A 21,895-nucleotide genomic window follows, 5' to 3' on the forward strand; every position below is an offset into this window, starting at 1 on the left:
CATGTACCTCAGAGTTGTTTTAATTTGCATTTCTCTAATCAATAGTAATTTAGAGTATTTTTCATATGACTGTAGCTAGCTTTGATTCCTTCATCTGAAAACCACCTATTCATATTCTTTGACCATTTTTCAGTTGGATAATGGCTTGTGTTTTTATAAATTTGATTTACTTCTCTGTATATTTTTAAATAAGGCCATTATCAGAGACACTTGCTATAAAGCCCAGTTTTCTCCTTTCCTTCTAAGCTTGTGGCATTGGTTTTGTTTGTACAAAACCTTTTTAATTTAATATAATCAAAATTGTCTATTTTATATTTTGTAATGATATCTCTTGTTTGGTCATAAATTCTCTACTTATATCCATAAATCTTACAGATAGACTATTCTTTGCTCTTCTAATTTTCTTAGAAATGCCTTAAGGGTGGGACAATCAATTACAACACCATTTATCACCATGAATTTATTGTTGCAGGGAAGGGAAATGGACCAAGATGATATATGTACAGGCTTTTACGGATCTCTCACAAAATCCAACTCTAGGACAACAGTATAGGATGTTCCTAGCCAAACTCACTCCAAGCAGTCTTAAAGGAGAAGACCAGTTTGACCTTTTGGGTGATACTCTTCTCTCAAACCCTCAAATCCCAGCTCTCACACCACTAGAGCCTGGAACATCTGCTCCAACTCCACCAGGACCAAGCAACCCCTATCAGGAAGCTCGTAGGTTCCTCTGGGATCCTCCCCATTATCCACCAAATGCCCCTCCTCAATGGCCCCGCAGATCTTTAATTCAGGTGCCAGACTCCACAACCTCCTGGTACAACCCGTTACTTAGTCCCTCCCACACAAGGAGTGGAATCCTTATTCTCCTTCTTTCTTAATTCCTAACTCAACCACCCCTACAAATTGACTTCCCCTTTGAGGGAAGTAGCAGCCCCATCAGGAGGGACAATTAGAGTTCATGTCCCCTTCTCAATATCTGACCTTACCAAGATTAAGGAAAAGCTTGGTGATTACTCTAAAGACCCCACTAAATTCACAGAGGGCTTCAAGGAACTGGTTTTGCAATTTGACCGCACTTGGGGAGATGTTAATATCATTTTCTCCACCTGCTGCACAATTGAGGAGAAAAAGAAAATCTGGGATTTAGTTCAAAAGTTTGGGGATGAATTGGTTCTATCTTCCCTCTCCAGGTATCCCCCAGGAGCCACTGTGGTTCCATTCCCAAACCCTGGATTGGACTATCCAGAGGAAAGCAGAGATAGGGAAAAGAGGAACCATATGCTAACTTGCCTCATTGAAGGTATGGTGAAAAGCTTTAAAAAGCAATTCAATTATGAGAGGCTCCAGAAAATCACTAAGGGGCCGGAGGAGAACCCTGTCCTTTTTCAGGTCAGGTTGGTGGAGGCTCTAATAAAATTAACAATATAGATGCCACTTCCCCCAAAGGGACTGCAATCCTTAGCGTGCATTTTATTAGTCAATCTGCCCCGGATATCTGGAGGAAATTGCAGAAGTTAGCATTGGGTCCCCAGACATCACAGACCCAACTTTTGGAAATAGTCTTTGGGGTATTCAACAATAGGGACCGAGCTGTAGTAAAAGAAAAGGACTCCAGAGCCAGGGCAAGGAACAAAGAACAGGCTCAAATCCTAGTCGCTGCCATATCTGAACCCCAGAAGGACCCCACCCCTAAAACTCCCAGGAAAGCCTCATACTTTTGCTGTCATTGGTTTCATAACTCTTCCCTGCCTAAGCAGAAATCCTCCAGTTCCATGCCCTATCTACAAACAGAAGGGGCATTGGAAGAGGGACTGCCTTGAAAAAGGCCAAGCTGTCTCGTCCCTCTACCTTGCATTCCAGCCTTCTCATGGCAAGGCATGATGGGGCCTGGGGATGAATGAGGCTCCCTCTTTCTCCATCACTATGATTGTGCCCCAGGTTTGTTTAGAAGTGGCGGGAGGAACTGCCAATTTATTGGTAGACAAAGGAGAATCATATTCGGCGCTGCTCCAGTAGTATCCCACCCACTCTGCAAACCAGCAGGTTGTATGAATTGAAAGTAAATTTAGAAAGTGCCTTAGAACTGTCCCTCTGCCCTGTCAGCTCAGAGATCTGCTGTTTGACCACTCCTTCCTAGTTCTCTCCTCCTACCCTACAGCTTTACTGAGGTAGGACTTAATGATAAAGGTGGGGTCCCATTTCTCCCTCCTTAAACTACCAGAACCACTATTGCTACTCTCCTCAAGGCCCCCTCACATTCCATCTGAACTCTGGGAGGTGGTGGACACCTCAATCTGGGAGCAAGGAATCCCTGGCCATGTAATCCGCGCAACTCAGACCATTAGATCTTAATCAGAGAATTCCCCCACTTCGGCCAATATTCAGTTCAGCCAGAGACCTGGAAGGGACTACAACCATTAATCAAGAAATTTATTGAGCACAAACTTTTGGTCCCATGCCAGTCTCCATGCAACTCACCCATTCTTCCAGCAAAAAAATCAAATGGGGAGTACCATATGGTGCAAGATCTTAGGACTATAAATGAGGCTGTAATACCAATCCACCACATAATGTCCAACCCCTACACTATCCTAACCCAGACCCCAGGGAACAGTCACTAGTTATCCATTTTAGATATTAAAGATGCATTTTTCTGCATACCACTCCACAAAGACTCTCAGTTTATTTTCACCTTTGAATGGACACCCCAAGGAGAACCAAACCCACATCAATTATCTTGGACAATCGTTCCTTTTTCCTTCTGGGACAGCCCCCACCTATTTGGCCAAGCACTAGGAAAAGATCTGAATTATCTACCGTTGAACAATAGCAGTCTAATCTGTAGCCCCACCCAGGAAGTTTCCCTAGCTACCACCACACAGACCCTTAATTTCCTGATGTTAGAAACATGCTTGACACACAAAAAGGTATCAAGGAAAATTTATTACAGCAGAGTTCAGAAGAATTAAACACTTTGGCTAAAGTGGACTCAGTCCCTTTTAGGATTTTCTGAATACAGAAGCAAGGGCATTCTTATAATGTTAGTTCAGGACAGATCCTCCCATCAGAGGATCGATTGGTCCATTCGCCTTTGGGTCAGAAACTCTTTCAACATAGAACCCATGATCAGAAAATGGTGGGATAATTTTATGCATGGTGCGTCTACTTATATGAATGAGGTTCATTAAGCAAGCGTAATTGTAATTTTAGGTTGCCTTGTCAGTGACCCCAGCTGGTTTAAAATGAACCAGTTCTTACCTTCTTGAGTTTTTCTGAAGCCCCTAACCATTTTTTGATTGGTCAGGGCAACCTGCAGTTTGCTGTCTTTCTTATATGACTTATTCAGTAACCTTAGGGGCTAACAACCTTTGTGGACACTTAACCCCCTGCTGTCTCTTACAAGTTTCTGACCTTTTTATCTGACCATGCTAGGTCACAACTCTCATTAACTATGACCACTCAAAGCTGGAAGTTTTGACCCTGCTGAAACAGAACTCTTTCCTTTGTTTCCCACACTGGGAATCCAGGCTATAGAGTCTCTCAAACTAAAGCCCAAACTGCCTGACAAACTGTGAAGTATCTAGGTCATGAACTGATTCCTACTTCTCCATCTCTATCCCCAGAAAGAAAAAGGGCAATTCTACCTATTCCTGTTCCAGCCACAAAAAAAACAGCTCCATATCTTTTTAGGCATAGATGAATTTTGTAGAAAAGGGCCCCATCTTTCATCAGCTTACAGAATGAAAGGCTTTTCTAGATTCGGTAGGGCCAATGGCGGAGAGGTGGTTAATTTGGCTTTAAGAGTCACAAATGCTTTGGTTTGGTCCAGTCCCCATTCTAAGGAAAGCAAGTGGGGGACCCTGGGTAAAATCATAAAGAGACTTTACTATAAAGCCAAATTTAGGGATCCAGATTTTATAATACCTTCCACCTTTCCTTGAAGAACTTGTAGTTCTCCTTGGCCCTATTACTGGCTATTTAGATCATGAGACTGTGCTTGCCAATATTACTCAAACACTCAGAGACTTGGCCAAGGAAACCTCTCAGCCACTCTCTGAACTTGAGGAGTCTCTTCATTCTCTAGCCACTGTGGTCCTGGACAATTGAATGGCTTTAGATTATCTCTTAGCCTCTGAAGGAGGATTCTGTGATGTTACCAATACATCTTGCTGTATGTACATCAATAATTCACATCAGGCTGAACTTAGAGTTGAGAAAATAGGGAGAAGGGAAGATGGAAAAAGGAATTATACCATGAACTAATCTCTAGTGGTGCCACCTCCACCTGGGGCTCTTGGTTGCTCTCAATTTCTTCCCCCATTCTAATGCCCCTTCTCATTATTTTTCTCCTCTTACTATTTGGCTTTGTATATGAAATCTCTTAACTTGAGCTGTCTTCTCCAGACTGGTCTCCATCAATTTCCAGATGACCCTACAGGACAAACACCAACAGAAACCACAGGACCCAATCAAGATCATCTATCCCCTAGATGTACCTCATGCTCTATTCACTTCCATCCTCCCCCTCCCCTCTCAGACCCACTGAGGGACAGCTCTACATCCCTTTTCAGTGTAAAGAAGCTATAGAAGCGGAGACCTTCATCCCTTTTCTCAAATGATTTTGGGTCTCAGTTCTCTGAGGCGTGGAATGATGGAATCCTAATAAAGCTGCCCCAGTCCCAATATTCTAACTTCCTTATGGGCCTCATTAAACAGCAGGCACACCCTGATTTAACCACAGAATTTGGCTTTAACCCACCTCAGACCCCCAGACTCAATATAGCCAATGGCCCTAACTAACCACTGCCCTCAGATCCAATTCCCTTATTTGAACTGGGGTGTTCTTGCAGTCAACCATTTAGTCCAACATCATCCATTTAGCACAAGACAGGACCACAATACCTACCTATCCATCTTGACCAGAAAGCATCACAATAGCTAGCCATTTGGAGGGCAGCATGACCAGAAGGTTTAACCACTGAACCATAGAAAGGACCTCTCCTCTTTTATGTAACCCATTCACAAACCCCTCCTGCCATTTTAATATTCATAATTTCTATTACATAAATGCATCTTTAGCCTATAAAAATAGATCTTACTTTCTCCGAAGTAGCTGGTTCCTCTTCGAACTTAGCCTGCTTCATGAGAGGCATCAATCTCAATAAATGTTTATACTTGGATTAGAGATGGTCTGACTGAATTCTTTGAGATGGATCCATCACAACATATCATGAAACCATAGCATTGGAAGAGGAGGGACTTTTTGAGACGTTGAAAACAACAAAGGATTTAAGTACTGAATAGAAAGCAGAGGGGCATCTAAGAGAGAAGACATGACCCATATAGAAAAGGTATGAAGATTAAGTGAGGAAAGGACAGTATTGGGAATGAGAGAAAGGGCTGGGATGGCATACTAAGTAACTCTAAAACCCCATTAGGGAGTGGTTATAGGATGATTAAAGAATGGAAACTTAATAGGAGTGACAACAGATAAATCTTCCCACATCTTTGCTGAACTCTTGTCACAAGCAGAAGAAAAATCCCCCAAAATTATTTCCTGGAAGACTTCATTCCCTTATGGCACCAGACACTTGTAGGAGAGAAAAGAAGCACATTTTTCCTTGTTGCCACCATTTCTCAGGACACGTATAGGATTATTCATTTGAACGAGGGGGAGAAGTATAAAATATGTAATTTTTACATCAGATACAGTCAAAATCAGGAAAAAAGAACATTTTTCTTTCCTTCTCTTCCAGGCATCATAGTTTAATGGTGGCAGGATAATTAGCTATCTTGATGATTATGATGAATTACCTCCATCGTGGTATAGGAAGAGAAAAGGGTCTCTTGACTGTTAAACTGGAGAAACTAAGATAATCTCCCTGTTCCCAACATCCAATTTACTATAGTGGAAGAATTCTTCAACTAAAATCAAGATAATTGAATTCTAGTGTAGTATTTACAATTTATTTGCTACATATGTGAGGGTGAATTCATTTAGAATCCCTTTTTATAACTGTAACACAACAAGGCCTTGACTACAAAAAGCTTTTAAAGGATTGCATTTAAACATCACACTAGAAGTATACTGGCATAGAATTACTAAGCTTGAAATGAATTCCTGTCCTTTAATACTCTACCACACCACCACCACTACTGCTACTCTTCCTTCTCTACTTCATCCACTTCCTTCTGAATTTTTGTTGCAAGGCAGGAAAGGATTATATCTGGCAAAAGCAGGAATTAGCTGAAAGATTGTGAGCTGTATTTTCTCCTGGCTTCAGGCTTTCTTCTCTCTGGTTAGCCTGAGATGTAAAATGTGGACAAGAAGAAAGTATTGCCTTTCTGGATGAGGTAATCAGCCATAATCTTCTCATCCTCCAGCTTCTTGCCATTGCAGGTCACAATCTGGGCCTCAGGGGGCACTCCAGTTACGGTTTTAATCACCTCCCTCACTTGAGGCACTGAGCTGGATGGTCTGATATTAAAACTTCTTTCCTTCATCCATCTCCCTCAGAAATACCTGCAGCTCCTCATCACTTGGTTCTACCACCTTCAGGGTCAGGTGAATAGTTGTACTGGGGTCCAACCAGTAGTGGGACAACTTTTTTTGCAGGGTTTAGGGTCTTGGAGCCCAAGAGGAGCATCTGGTTTTGTACAGGTACCTTGGTTTTAAATCTAATCTCTTCATGAATCTTCTTTACCCTGTCATCCTTCTGGGCAGTGAATTTCATTAGCTCTTGTCTTTGGGTATGTACATTCACCTAGAAACATGGAACAAAAGAGTAGATATTTTAAAAGTTCATGACCTGCTTCTTTCCACCTTTGAGATCACTGATCTCAAGGTCCTCCAGAACATAACATCATTGTTCCATAGGCTGTGCCCTAACCAAACTGAACTACTGGCAAGTTCTGCCGCATCTGATCTCTCCTGACTTTCTTTTGTTTACTTCATTCTTTTCATCTGAAATGCTCTTCCCCTATCTCTCACAGTTTATATCTTTACTATCATTTAATATCTGAATCACATGCCACTAGTCCTCCATGAATCCTTCCTTGATACACTCAGTCAATAATTGTCTTTCTTTCCTCAGACATTTTGCATCTCTGGAGGATGCATTTAATATCTCTTGGATGCATTTGCAATGCTCTATTTTTATTATCGTATTTTCGTGGGTGTGTCTACTAGATTACAAACTACCTTGAGTTTAGCACAGTGTCTGCCACATAGGAAATAGCCTCTGAAGAAATGCATATTGACTGATTGACTAATCTCGATTCTCTCAGCATAGTCTCTTAATTCATTTTGCGTTTTCCTCAGTGCCTAGCAGAAAACTGAGCTTTAAAAAACTGAGAAAACTGAGGTCTTTAAAAGGTCTGTTAAGTTCATAATGCCATTTGCTCTTCCTGGACTTGTTTCTGCTTCCTTTCATTCAGAAAGCCTTATAAAGTTTTAGTATGTGCCATCACTGAGGCTATGTCAAAAAAGAAATAGTTTCTGCCTTCAAGGAGCTCCTCTCCACTAATCATAGACTGTTAGAGCTGAAAGTACCTTTGGAAGAAGATTGGAAGTGCCAACCTCCCTCATTTTATAGAGAAGAAACTTAGGTGCAGACAAGGCAAATCAGAATTTATTAGGAAATTACTATGTGTCAGGCTAAGTGCTGAGAATAGTGAGAGTGCTAGCTGGAGCAGTGGGTACAACAGAACTGGAATCAAGAAAGATCTGCAAAATCTAGCCACCACCTGTTTGACCCTGAATAAGTCATTTGACTGCCTCCTGCCTCAATTTCCTCATCTGTAAAATGGAAATGATAAAAGCACCTGCCTCTCAGGATTATTGTGAGAATAAAATGAAATAATATTTGTTAAGCATTTTGCAAATCTAAAAGCACTATATTAAAGCTGACAATTATTATTAGAATGACAAGAAAATTAATCCCTGCCCTCAAGAAGCATACATTCCAATGGGGGAAATAACACATAAATAACTAAATATTTAGAAGATATGTACAGAGTAGATTAAAGTAATCTGAAAGAGGAAGGCATGAGGACCTAAGAGGACAAGGAAAGGCCCCCTCAAAATGTGGGAAACAAGGAAGTTCTGTTTTCCACAGTTCTAGGTGATGAGTTGCTACCTAGTAAGGACAGGTTAGAGGTCAGAAGCTAATGCTCAACCTCAATGAGCTGTGTCAGGAAAAGCCTATCAGAAAGGAGAACATAAAGTCACATGACCAAGGGATGGTATCACAGGAAATCCAAGTTCAGAAAACAGTATAAGAAGCCCCATCTTTCTGAACATGTTGTAGTCATCCTGTAACCTTACTGGGGAGGCTACCTATCCATTCCGGGAGAATGGATGTAAAGATTAATAAAAGCTTTGCTGATTTCACAACAGGTATTGTTCTTTGTTTAAGGTGAGCATGTTTCTCACTGTTGGGGGCTTCTTAGACAGGCTCACTTCTAGCAATTCTTGGGGGCTCTTCCATGATCTTTAGCAACAGATATGTTAGAAAGGAAGCTTGCTTGTGGGGGATGGGAACTCACCTATTGATTTTCAGTGGCTCCACAGGCAAATTTTCCCCTCTTCTGACTGCTAAATTCTCTGAGATTATTAGGAATTGTTGTGAATCCAGGAACTCAGCTAAAACAATAGATTGAATGGCTGGAGGCAGCTTAAGTCAGGGACCTGAGCAAGGGTAGTAAAAATTGATGGCTCAGTACTGCCTTGTATGTCTTGGGATCTTAGGTACGACCAGTCCTTCCTAGATCTTGGGAGCATAAGTCCTTAGATGGGAAATGAGCACTCTTAAGATAATGGTATCAGGAAGGGGATGAATAATCCTCTGGGTATTCCTTCAGAAGCTCCTTTGAAGGAATGATGACTATATTCCTTCCTCTGTCTGATTTAGAGAGAGAGCAGAAAGAAAGAGAGGGAGAATCTAGATTCTGGGAAGGATCCTTTTGCAGTTGGTTTGGAGTCAGAGTAAACTGACATGCATAATTGAATTTTGGCCAGTCTAAGCTAAAGTTAGTTTATTTCCTAAAAAGAGAATAACGTTATTGCTGTATCCATTCTGTGTATGTCTGTGTGTTTGTGAAGTGTTTTGTAAGGTTGTAAATGCAGCCAGGCAGCCAGCCAGTGTAGCAAGGCCTGTAGCTGGATTGTCCTTTGGAATTCTGCTGTCTCTTAATCTCCCTCTCTCCTTCCCTCCCTGATCACAGCAGCCTCAGAGGAGTGGGCTGGAGAGAGGGTGAGAGAAAGAGAGAAAAAGATGTTTTACTGTTTGGCTTGATCTGTTGCGAGATTTTGAAAACTTCTTAAAAGTTGTTTAAAAAAATCTTTCCTTCTGTATTCTAAACCCTGCCCAAGTTATTGAATGTGAAAAAGAAAGATTTTTGCTTCTTGTAGAGTATTCAACTTTAAAAAAAAAATGTGGCTCTCTTGATAAGTTAAATTGTTGGGCTCTTAACCTCTAAAATTTATTTTTTTAAGGAACAAAGAAGCTGGAAGAAATGGTATCTGGTTTATTTGAAATATAAAAGGAGAGGGAGGTATGGGTTGGATAGCAAAGTATCCTTGTACTCCCTCCCTCCCATCTCACTATTTGCAAATTCAATTTAGAATTTCAGTGATTTCTTTTAGAAGTATTCTCTCCAGATTCCAAAAGATGAAGACAAGGAGAATGAGAGTCAATTTCTTCTGCCTGGACAGACTGGCATATTTTAAGCTAACCTGAGAACAGGTAGGATTTCAAACTCTTTGTAGAGTTTTTGTAGAGCCTGAAATTCCCAAGGCAGAAGGATATGGGTGGAACAGCAGAATATTCAAGTGCTCTTTACCAGGGGGAGGGGAGATAGAAGACAGTTTAAAGTCTTTAAGGAAGTAGAGTTAAAAGGGGAAAGGCTATTCAGAGCTGAGAATGGCAACATGTTCCTTCAAGAGAAGCTTTTCTTTTAAGTAACAAGAGTATTTGACTTATGGGGAAAAAGAGGCTAAAATGTTTATGAATTGTGATTATAAATCCAGATTTTATAAGATTCAAGTCAAAATCTGTCCTGAAGGAATAACAAGCAGCATCTGAAAGTGCCCTTCTTAACAGTATTAAGAAGAAAATGATATTGTTATTTGGCATTTATGATTGTAAAAAGTTTAACACAAGGATGAGTATAAGTTAGATGCAACGTCAACCTAATGTAATTGTTACACAATTTTTAAACTTGGATTTTGTTATACGTAAATTGGGATTTTAAAGGATGTGATAGAAATTTGATAACTTAAAACTTATATTTGGTTATAAATAAGCAGTGATAAAGCTGATGTTTAGATATAATAGTAGATTTAACTTTTTTTGCTTTGTTTAAGCTAGAATGGGATTCCAGTATAGATAGTTATGGTTAAGATACCTGAGTAATAGGATTGAGAGATTTGGAAAGATAAATTAGGGTTTGATTGGAAATACAAAAGGCAGATAAGAAGGTTTGAACAGTTCTCTGTGGGTCAGTTTCAGATGGTTTCATTAAGCGGTGAGGGTGTGAGGAACTATTTCAAGAAGAGAGGAAATCATGTAGCTTGATTTGATAATTAATAGCTCAGTCAAATTTGAGATGACTCTGTCTGAAAAGATATCTGCAAAGATAGAATGTGCCCATGTTGTGTTAAGGAAATGAAATACTGTGCAAGGTGATGTGGAAATGCATTCACCTGAAAGATAATGGCTTGTTTTAAGTTTTAAGAAAACGTAAATAGCTTAAATTTTTAACTAAATCTGAATGTTGTTATATTAGGAATTGGATTGCTAAATTAATAATGAATTGGTTTAAATTTATACATTTATTTTATTTATAAATAATTTATAAATTCTGTGTAAGACTTCCTGTGTTATAGAATTCCTACTGAGAAAATGAGAATCCTTTAAAAAATACATATATATTTTTATATATCGGTGTGATTTTCAAATCATATTCCGTCTAAGAATGTATTATGTTTAAAAAGTTTATTTCTGCTGTTAAGAAGGAAGTTTTAACTAAAATTGTTTTTACTATGAATCCAGCACTTACAAAAGTATGCTTGTAAAAGGAAATTTATGGGCAAATGTGAAAAGGCCTTGGTTTTAGATCTTTTGTCATTTTTGTCAATTAGGTTCATGAGGGTTTTGTGATAAATTGTTAACTGTTCTTAAAAGAGGAAGATATTTGTTGTATGTTGTAAAATCTTTTGTATGATTTTTGAAAGGCCTACCCACCAAATTTATATTTGCAAGTTAACTTGTTGTAATAACTTCAGGTTTTATGGGGAGTTGAAAGATAAGGGACAAGATAAGAGAGATCAGGAATTTTATGGCTCCAGGAAGCTCTGTGATAATTTTAAGACACAAAGCCTCCTGGCCCCATTCCCGTTTCCTTTTGAAGTCCAGGCACTGATGGGGTTCAGACTCTGGGAGCCTCCTTGAATTTTCCCACTTAATCTGGCCTTTCTTACTCAAATCTAATCTTCCCATTTGTTCCAGCAGTCTCCAGAAGCCCATTATCATTCTACTCATTCATTATCATTCTACTCAGGTCTCTGTTGCACCCCCCCACCCTTGATCCCAACAAAACCCCATTCCTCAGGCTGCTGACCACTCCCATCAGGATCTGTATCCATTCCCATACTGCCTCTATCAAGATCTCTGGATTGCCCCACCTGCTTCCCACCCAAACCCTCCATTGCCTGATATCTCCTGATAGCCTCCAGCTGTTTCCAGCCTTTGACCCTCCTTGGATTCCCTCCTAGGACTTCTCCTCAAGACCCTTCCTAAACCCCTCCTCCCATCACCCTGGACTACCAGACCACCCCCCAGATCCCTCCTATACTCTTTTCTGTATTTAAGTTCCATCTTGCCTCCATGAAGGATGCAATCCAGCTCAGACTCTGTCTAGCTGAGATTCTATCTGGCCCGCTTGTGAATACAAGCGTTACAAATGCTTAGGCTCCTTAAGAGGCAACCCAATTTGGCAAATCTTTAATAAACTTTTTCTTTGGCTTTAAGAAGGCTTGAGTCGAATTCATTCGAGCACGACCCGGACTGTCAGTATTTTGGGGTCCCTGATCACCCCTCAACCTCTTCAGCACTGTGGAAGGACTTCTTAAGATATAATTTAAACTCAGAGCTGCTCTGAAAAGAGATGTTAACTATTTCCTAAGAAAGGAGGGGCACCAGCCTCACCCAGGGCTTCTGAGCCTGGAAAAACTGCCTAAATGTAAGCCCCTTCCTCTCCTCCAACCCCAAGTCTCTGTGAGTTTCCTCCCTCTGCAGCCCCATCTGCCTGAGGGGATACCTACTAAGGGCTCAGGCCCCACCCCCACAGCAGTCTCTGGGGTATCTCCCCCTCTGACCCCTTCCCCTCCTCAGGTGGCAGCTGATCTTTCCCCTTGCCAGCCAGATACCCTAACCTTTCAGCTTAATCCAGTTCAGGCAGCATTGACATTCCCTCCCTCACAAGAAGTGGGACTCCTTCTATTTCTCTTCCCAAGCCCCTGCCCCACAGGGCCTTCAACGCTTTTTCCCCTGAGGGAAGTGCCTGCCTTACCTAGTGGGAAAAATAAAGCGCATATTCCATTCTCTATCTCAGAACTCAATAAGGTTAAAGTGAAACTGGGAAGATATTTGGAAGACCCCACAAAGTTTACTGAAAGTTTTAGGGACATATCCTTACAATTCAAGCTTTCTTGGGGTGATTGGTATGCCTGCTCCTCTACCTACTGTACCACTGAGAAGAGAATTTGGGAACAAGCCCAAAACTTTAGGGATCATTTGACTAGCGATGTCCCCACAAGGTACCTGCCAAGAGCAGCTGCTGCTCCCACTAGTGACCCTGGATAGGATTATCAAAAGAGTGGGGATAGGGGAAAGATGGTGTTTGCCTGTTAGAAAGCCTCAGAACTGCATTTCAAAAGCAAATAAATTTTCAAAAAGTTAGGGAAATTACTCAGGGAGAAAAGGAAAACCCTGCCCTTTTACAAAACCAACTAGTAGAAGCTATTAAAAAGCATACAAATTTGGATCCTGACTCTGTAGAAGGGGCCTGGACATATCTAGGTTCAGCACATAGCCACAGCCCTGGGGAGAGGGTGAAGGGGGGTGGGTCAAGATAAAGTAGCCAGCCAGTTGCTGTCTGCACTTGGTAAGACAGCCCATCCTCCTGTCAATAATTTTTATATGATATGGAAATGCAACTGATGTTCTCTGAAGTTTATTGTTCATGCTTACAGTTAAAATAATTTGGTTATCACTTTGGTTATCACCAAACTTAATAAGTTTGGTTATCACAAACTTAAACAAATTTTAAGTTTGCTGTTTATACTTTTAATGCTAAACTCTAAAGCTGGTACACTGTGTATATATGTGTGGAAAGGAGGAGTCCTCAGACTAGTCATAAAGTACAGCTCCAGCAGTCTAAAGAGCTTGTCTGAGTCATGGAGTTCCTAAAGAAGGAACTTGCTTTGGTGAGAATTTGAAATGAGCTATAATGATTGGCTTTTAGGACAAATTTAAGATCTAAGACAGAAGTTCTGGTAATTTTCTTGATTAGTGAAACCCCTCATCAAATGCAAAGCCTCTGGGATACTTATTGTATCCTATTACTCAGAGAGGAATATGACTGTTGCAGGCAGAAGTTTGCCTCAAGGGACAAAAAACTTTCCTGATATCCCAAAAGGTATTGTTCTTTGTTTAAGGTGAGTATGTTTCTGACTGTTGGGGGCTTCTTAGACAGACTCACTTCTAAGAAAAATCATAACAGCAAATTTGTGGCTAGGGTGTTAGTCAAACTCAGGTCTCTTTTCTCCTTGGCCAATGCTGTTCATCCTCCACCAGGCACCGCTGTCCAAACCTGTCCCCTTTTCTAGGAAGAACTCCCTAAAGGACACTTCATTCATATTGGCCTTTCTCCCCATATTGTCCTTGTTTACAAAATTTTAGAGACCTTTTAGAAATGTTTTCAGAGACGTTTTATAAGCCTGATTTGCAGTCACAAGATGAACATAGGCTGGTTTTTCACTGAAAATCAGATTCCTCGATTTGATCACAAACTTTGTATATCTGACATGTCTCAGAATGTTTCCAAGAAGTTTCCAAAAATCAAATCCATTCCCCAAAAGATGGAGGTTTACCACTATTGAGGCTCCTCTAAGGAGTATGTGACTCTAAAAACTCCAAAAAAAGAGTTACAAAATGTATTTGAGCAAAGATTTTGGAATACATTTAAAGCATCCCTGGGTAGGAGTTTGAAGGGCAATGCTTATCTATATGACCAGGTTCTAGACTAATTGATGTTTCTTCACCTCATCACTGTCATTTGCAAAATACTCAGGTATAATTCTTTGGCCTGTTGTTGATCTAAGCTCCTATTTCTCCACCTGATGAAATTAAGAACCCACTTAGAGTCAGGAAGACCTGAGTTCAAATCCTGCCTTACAATATCCTAGCTGTATGACTCTGTGCAAATTCTATAACTTCTCTCATCCTCCCTTCCTTCATCTGCAGAATGAAGTTACCTGCCTCACAGGGCTCTTGTGAGGATCAAAAGAGATAATGTGTTTAAGCTACTTTGTAAACCTAAAGCATGATGTAGCTTTTCATAAATTAGCTAATGCTAGTCCTCAGAATTAGGCCTGTTATGCCTAGTCGCCTTTTCTTGGGTCTGCTTGCCTCAAATCTCTCTCCGCTCCAATCTAACATTTCTGATTTTCCTAAAGCACAGGTTCAACCAAGTCATTCCCCAACCAATTGCTTCCAGGATCAAATGAAAAATGCTCTATTTGGCAATAAAAGCCCTTCATAAACTAGTCCCCACCCTCCTTTCCAGTCTTCTTGCACCTTGTTCCCTCCCACATACTCTTCAGTTCAGTGACACTGGCTTCTTCACTGGTTCAAAAACAAGACACTGTACTTCTCAGCTATGGGCATTTCCTCTGGCTATTCCCTAGTCCTGGAATGACCTCTTTCCCAAACTCTTAGCTGCTTTTCTCAGAAGCCAATTTACTTTCAGTTTCTCAGGATGGGGGTTGGAGGAGAAGGATGGAGAGAGAGGAAAGGGAAACAAAAAAGGTCATAATTAGAGAATCATTCACTTATAGGGCTAGCTTTGTCCACGTGGCTTCCCCCGTTTCCTTTAAATCCCAACTCATAAAAATACTAGATCAATGATATTTACAAAGCTATTTAAGGCTTATAAAGTGCTTTGTGTACATTATCTGATTTCATCCTCTCAACAATTAATGTGAAGTAAGTAGAACTTCATTTCCTACTCTGCAAGGGGATGCCAGCTTGCTCTAGAAAGAAAGTAAAGGATAAAGAATGTTACACTAGATCTCTAAACTCCTTATAGGATTATAGGTTTTGAACCTGCCTGAGTCCTTAAAGGTCACCTAATTAAATCATTTTATAGACCATTATAGACCATTCTTTTATGGAGGAGGAAAGTGAGGCCCATGCATGTAAACATCCCACAAATATTAACAGACCTAGAATCTTAAAGGATCTCTTCCCACAAAGTCAGTGCTCTTTCCACTTCCCACAACTGAAATATTTCATCCTATGAGAGAAAGAAACTTAACCTGCTTCAAACATTGCCAGTGAACCCTGAAGGAGACTTCTCTCCCCACTCCAGTAATCCCCAGTTGAAGGCTGGGAATAAAGTGATATTCAAGACAGCCAAGTAACTGATTCTTCTCTGTTAATTTATGTCCTTCCTCTCATTTAAAAACTCAGTTCAAAACTCTTCTCCAAGAAGCCTTTTCTGCTGAATATCTCAAGTGTAGAACTTCATCATCACCCATCCCAGTTGATGAAGGTATCTCCCTTAAAGCTTTGTCCTGTGGGTAAGTACACACAAACAACACACACACATACACACACACACACACACACACACACACACACACACACACACACACACTGACGCATCAAAATAAGAGCCATTAGGTACCATCTCTGAAGCTGAGAAAGAATAGAATGAGAAATGAGCCTCCCTCACAAACTTTTATCATAAGAGGCTGGAGGGATGGGAGTGAAGGGAGAGGATGGAAATTCCCCACCTTAGCACAAATATGTACTTTATTTCAACCTTTGGTCAGCTGCTATTCTCAGAAATCACCTTACTTTCAGTTTTTCAGGATGAGGGTTGGAGGAGGAGGTTGCAGAGAGAGAGGAAGTGAAACAAGAAAGGTTATAACAAGAGCCTCATTCACTTAAACGGCTGGCTCTGACCTCGTGCAGTCTCTGAAGTTCTCTTCCATGGAGGTGGGGAGGGGAGGAACTTCATCTCAAAATTATCTACTGGCCCACATGGAAAAAGGCAGCTCCACATTCCTCCATTCTAGCTTTTACCTCCCAAAAATGAAGACCTTTCTCTTAGCCATCTTCTTTCCAATTACCCTCACCCCATCTTGTTTCCTTCCTCATTGACTCAAATCTATCTCGTTGGGAAAAGTTTCGCTGATGGATCTCATTTGCCTCTGCAACCCTTTAGCACTTACAAAACTTTTATAATATTCATTTGCACTTTTGATATTTTTTAATATATTCTGTGATATTAATGTGGCTCTCCCCTAATACTCCACTATTCCCATGGAATCAGGATATCTTTCTCCCTTGTCCTAATATCACCCACCATACCTTCAGGTTAAAATTATGCACAGAGAATGTACACAATGGGACCATAGAATCCAGAGCTAGAAAGGACCTTAACAATCTAGCCTGCCACCCTCATTTAATAGATAAGGAAGTGGAAACCCAGGATGAATCATGGATTTCTCTAAGGTCAAAAAGTTGGTAAGTGGCAAATCCAGGTCTGATGAGGTTTAGGGGTGCTGGGGACCCCAAAATACCAATATGCGAGGTCCTGCTTGAATGAATTCGACTCAAGCCTTCTTAAAGCCAAAGAAAAATAAAGTTTATTAAAGATTTGTCAAATTGAGTTGGCTCTTAAGGAGCCTACGCATTTGTAGCATTTGTCTTGCAAAACAGGCCAGATAGAATCTCAGCTAGACAGAGTCTGTACTGGATCCCACCTGAGGGCCTTCATGGAGGCAAGATGGAACTTAAATACAGGAAAGACTATAGGAGAGATCTGGGTGTGGTCTGGTAGTCTAGGGTGATGGGAGAAGGGGTTTAAGGAGGGTCTTGAGGAGAAGTCCAAGGAGGACCTCTGTGGGACTAGGGTGATTCCTCAAGTGTTGGAAACAGCTAGAGGCAATCAGGAGATATAATCAGGAGATATTAGACAAGGGAGGGTTTGGGTTGGAAGCAGGTGGGGCAATCCAGAGATCTTGATAGGGGCAGTATGGGAATGACTGGTAATAGGAATAAAGGGAAAGATATAGATATCCAAAGAATGCTAAGCAGAAGATAGGGGGTATCCTGGCTGAGAGAGGGAAGGGAAGGAAAATCCAAGGAGCCTTGTAGATAAATGTGACAAAAGTCCTCCTGATCCAAGGGGAAAAGGTTTTGGCTTGGGCTTATATCCCATCATTCCCCGCTCAAACAGATAAGACCCAAGTTCTTTTGTGGTAAGGGACGAAGGTCTCAGCTGCCTTGATGGGTCTTGTTCAAGGGGCCAGATTTCAGAACCTGAGAGGTATCAGGTCCAGTGGGCTGGAGACCTCAGATTCAGTCAGAGGTTGGTATATAGCCTGGGCTGTCATGTGGAAGTTGATGGCTCAGACCTTGGAGGAGACAAATCTCACCAAGATGTTAAACAGACAAGGACCAAACAGGCACAAAAGAATTATAGCCAGTAGAGGAATAAGAATAGGGGGAAGTAAGGAAAGAAGCCAGGAATCCCATGAAGAGGATGATTTGGGGGCACTGAAATTATCATGGATTTCTCACATCCATTGTGCCTTTTCCAAGATACGTTCAGTATGGACCTCTACCTGTACCAAATAATTGATGTACATACAGCAAGATATGTTTGCTACAGCACACATACCTCCACTGGAGGCAAGCAGGTAGTCTAAGGATATTCTTTTATCCAGGACCACATTTGCTAGGGAGTCCAAAGATTGCTGGATTTCCAGGAGACCATAAGCTGTCTCATTTGCTAACTGGTGAATGGTCTCTGTAAGGTTAAAGAGAATGAATTCATGCTGCAGGTGACCATACCAGGGCATGAGATACTCTGTCCCCTTTTTAAAGAACCAGGTGATGTTTCCCCAGAATCCATGCTTTGTTCTTTTTAATTTGGAGACCCTGGGTTGTGTGGCATTGAAAATGGAGAAGGGGGGTGCTAAAAATCCAAGGGTACATATCCCAAAATCTTTGTAAGTAGTTAAGCATTGAGTGGTCAGGATGGTAGTTCTGAGGTGTTGCCATGTGGTGCTGCTCCATTTCAACTCTTCCTCAGGACTCTTTTTACTTGGTTCCCCGACCCCTCAAAGGAAGATATAACCTTTGGGGACTCAGATGGGGTGAGTCTTTAAAAGGTTTTGAGTTTGGATGCCCCAAGGATCAGAATGGTTGCACATTAAACTCCCAGTTGAGAGGGTCGTCTTCAAGAGATCAATAAGGGTTTTGTAGCTAGAAGGAACTGTAGCATTGTGGCTTAACTTAGGGATGAGACTTAGAAAGGGGTGACCTAGTAGAAGAGTAGAGTGGGGGATACAGTCATAGGAGCAAGTAGGAAATGCTCCCTGGGAGCAATTGGTACAACTGGCTGATGTAAAGTTCCAGAGGCATTTATCACTCTTTGTATCTATGCAGGTGGTGCAGGTTAAATGACCAGCTGAGACTTCTACAAGCCCTCTCTTAACAGGGATCTCAACTTGTTCAGTGGCCATGGAACTTATATGGGAATATTCCCCTGCGAAGAAGTAAGGTGTTGAGATGGAAAGGGTAGCCCATAGGGGGATGGCCAACATAAAAGGGGTAGCATAGACCTCTGAGGAAGAAGTCGTATTGGGGTGGGAAGCTTTTGCAAAAACAGCCTGTGGTGGGAGGTGAGTGTTGCCTTGTGGGTGTGACTGACACACCCAACAATCTTCAACTCTCCCCCTATCTAATGAGTTTCCCAGTTTGACCAAGGAGTTGTCTTCCCACTTTCAGAGGCCAAGTGTATTTGAAGTATCAGGGAGCAGGAGCAAAAGGATTAACGCTATCATGTCAGTTTAAAAGGAAACAGTTTCACCAGAGAAAGAAATAGAGGGAAAATAATATTTTCCCTGGAGGGGATTAAAGTGAAGATGAAAAGGATAAGTACAGCTTCACCTCTCTTTGTCCACCTGTTTGCTGGAGGAGGCTGGGGCCTTTCTAAACAGTAGCTTGAGATCCTCCAAGGGTTCACAGGTATGTTGCGGGGTTTCTGGGGGGAAAGCAAGAGGCAATACTGCTTTAATCCTAGAATTATGAGTCCAGCTGGGGAGGCCCTCAAGTTTTACTACAGTTGGAGTGGTGAGTATGACTCGGTAGGGTCCCTTCCAGTTCACATCTAATTGTTCTCCCTTCTGGGTTTTCCATGATATTAAATAGACCCAGTCTCCAGGTTGTACTGTAGCAAGACACCCCTTTTCATTGTCTAGAGGTTTTGGAAGATGCTTATTGGCATATTTAGTTAGGGCATTTCTGACAGCACCTGCAACCTGAGTTGCAGATTGGATAATTAGATGCTGTTCAGAATCTACAAAGATGTTTGAGATTAGGAAAGGACTCCCATATAGAAGTTCAAAGAAGGTAAGCTTAATTCTTTCCCTGGGTGTGATGTGGACCCTAAGGAGTCCATTTGGGAGATTCTTAATCCAATCTCCCAGGTTTCTATGCACAGTTTAGTAAGGACCCACTTGAGGGTATGATTCATTTTTTCTACTTTAACCGAAAATTTTGGGTTCCAGGCTGAATGAAGGTGGTAAGTGATGTTAAGAGTCTTTGCCACACACTGGGTTATCTGTGATATAAAAGCCAGGCTATTGTTGCTCTGCAAGGAGCTAGGCAAGCCAAATCGAGGAATAATCTCCTTTCATAGGAATTTTGACACTTCCTGAGCCTTTTCAGTTATGCAAGGTGAAGCTTCCACCCAATTAGTAAAGGTATTAACAAAAACCAAAAGCGATTTGAAACCCCTACCTGGGGGCATATGTGTAAAGTCTATATTCCAGTCTTCACTTGGATAGGTATCCCTCCTCTGGAAAGGTTTTAAAAGAGGGGGAGGTCTGACTGCCCCTTCAGGATTTACCTGGGCACAAGTTAGGCAAGCCCGACAGAAACAAGTTTGGATGGAGGCAGGACTGTGAATTGGAGTTTAAGAAAATTGTACTCCAAGTCATTTCACTGAAGTAAAAATGTACTTCAGAGTCCATCTTTTTAATACCCTTTTCCTGGCCAGCTGAATTTCTAAGATGCAGCCTCTATAATGCCAGGAATATAAAGTTTGTTCAGAAAGATCCGCTGAACTTTGGATCATTGCATACACAGCCTTATCTACCGAGGTCTTGATTCTGATAATCTGGATAGAAAATCAAAATGATTTCACATGCTTCAAAGAACCTACTACTACTCCCTTCCTCCTCTCCAAACACCCAACAACATATTCCCCTCCTACATCTTATGCTTAGGCTCTGGGGAAAGGACTGGATGGGAGGGGGATTGAAGGCATTAGCAGAGGTTAGCAAGGGGTAAGGATTCATGGCTTCCTCCAGTGTAGGGGAAGGGGAAAGTAGAAGGAATCAAGATGCTTTGGTCTTTGGTAGCAGGGAAAAGATAACCAATTTTATCTGATACTATCATTGTGATGAGGTTGAGGGGTGATGGGGACCCCAAAATACCAACAGTCTGGGTCATGCTGGAATGAATTCAACTCAAGCCTTCTTAAAACCAAAGAAAACAAAGTTTATTAAAGATTCGCCAAATTGGATTGCCTCTTAAGGAGTCTAAACATTTGTAACACTTGTATTCACAAGTGGGCCAGATACAATCCCAACTAAACAGAATCTGAGCTGGATTGAATATCAGCACCTTCTTGGAGGTGAGATGGAACTTAAATATAGAAGAGACTATAGGAGGGATGAGGAGGTGGGGGGGGGCTGGTAGTTTAGAGTGATGGGAGAAAGGGTCTAGGGAGGGTACTGAGAAGAAGTTCAAAAAGGGAATCCCAGGAGAATCAAAGGCTGGAAACAGCTGGAGGCAATCAAGAGATATCAGACTAGGGGGCACCTAGGTGGGAAGCAGGTGGGGCAATCAGAAGTAACCGACAATGGCCACAGATTTCAGTATGAAAAGTCAGGTTCTGTGGAAAGATTCAAGGAGAATTCAAGGAAGTTCCCAGTGTCTGAACCCCATCAATTGCTGCTTTGCTAGTCATTTCCCTGGGCTCTTTTTCCTCTCACTTCACTGTCATCAAGAGTCCCAGAAGTTAATTGCTGGCCTGGGGCCTAGACCCTGGGCCTACCCCATCCTCTCCCTAGGGTCTTCACAGAATTAATGAGTTACATCTCTCCATGGGATGGGAGATCTGGGATCTGTTCCTCCTCAATCACTGTAACCTCCTAATACCACAATAATGTCTTTTTAGTGCCTCCTGCTTAGCTGGTGAGACTGTAAAGTGGCCATAACTCTAGATCTAAGGTGCTTTTTTCTCCACTCCCCAAGAAATCAATCATTCCTTAAGATTTTGACAATTCCCAACAATTTGCATCTGCACCAAACTACCCAGACCAGGGAGATTTTGTCCCGTAAGAGTCCCCTAAATTCAATCTAAGGTATAACCACCATTGTCTCTCAAAAGGGGATTTGTAGCACTTTCCCCTTATTCTCTTTTCTTATTTTAGTGGGTTAACTGGAGCTAGGCACTGTTCTTTGGCACAGTGAAGCTCCAGCAGCAAGACACCCAGGAGATTTTTATCACTCAGGGTAAGTAG

The 21,895-nt window shown here is 41.5% G+C and overlaps 1 pseudogene; it reads right to left on the minus strand.

The window, feature by feature from the left end:
• Nucleotides 1-5,091: 5,091 nt before the first annotated feature.
• LOC140522715 (ubiquitin D-like) lies at nucleotides 5,092-18,160 on the minus strand (annotated as a pseudogene).
• Nucleotides 18,161-21,895: the final 3,735 nt, after the last annotated feature.

The sequence above is a fragment of the Notamacropus eugenii genome, chromosome 2 (assembly GCF_028372415.1).
Source record: "Notamacropus eugenii isolate mMacEug1 chromosome 2, mMacEug1.pri_v2, whole genome shotgun sequence".
In the NCBI taxonomy this organism is placed as follows: domain Eukaryota; kingdom Metazoa; phylum Chordata; class Mammalia; order Diprotodontia; family Macropodidae; genus Notamacropus; species Notamacropus eugenii.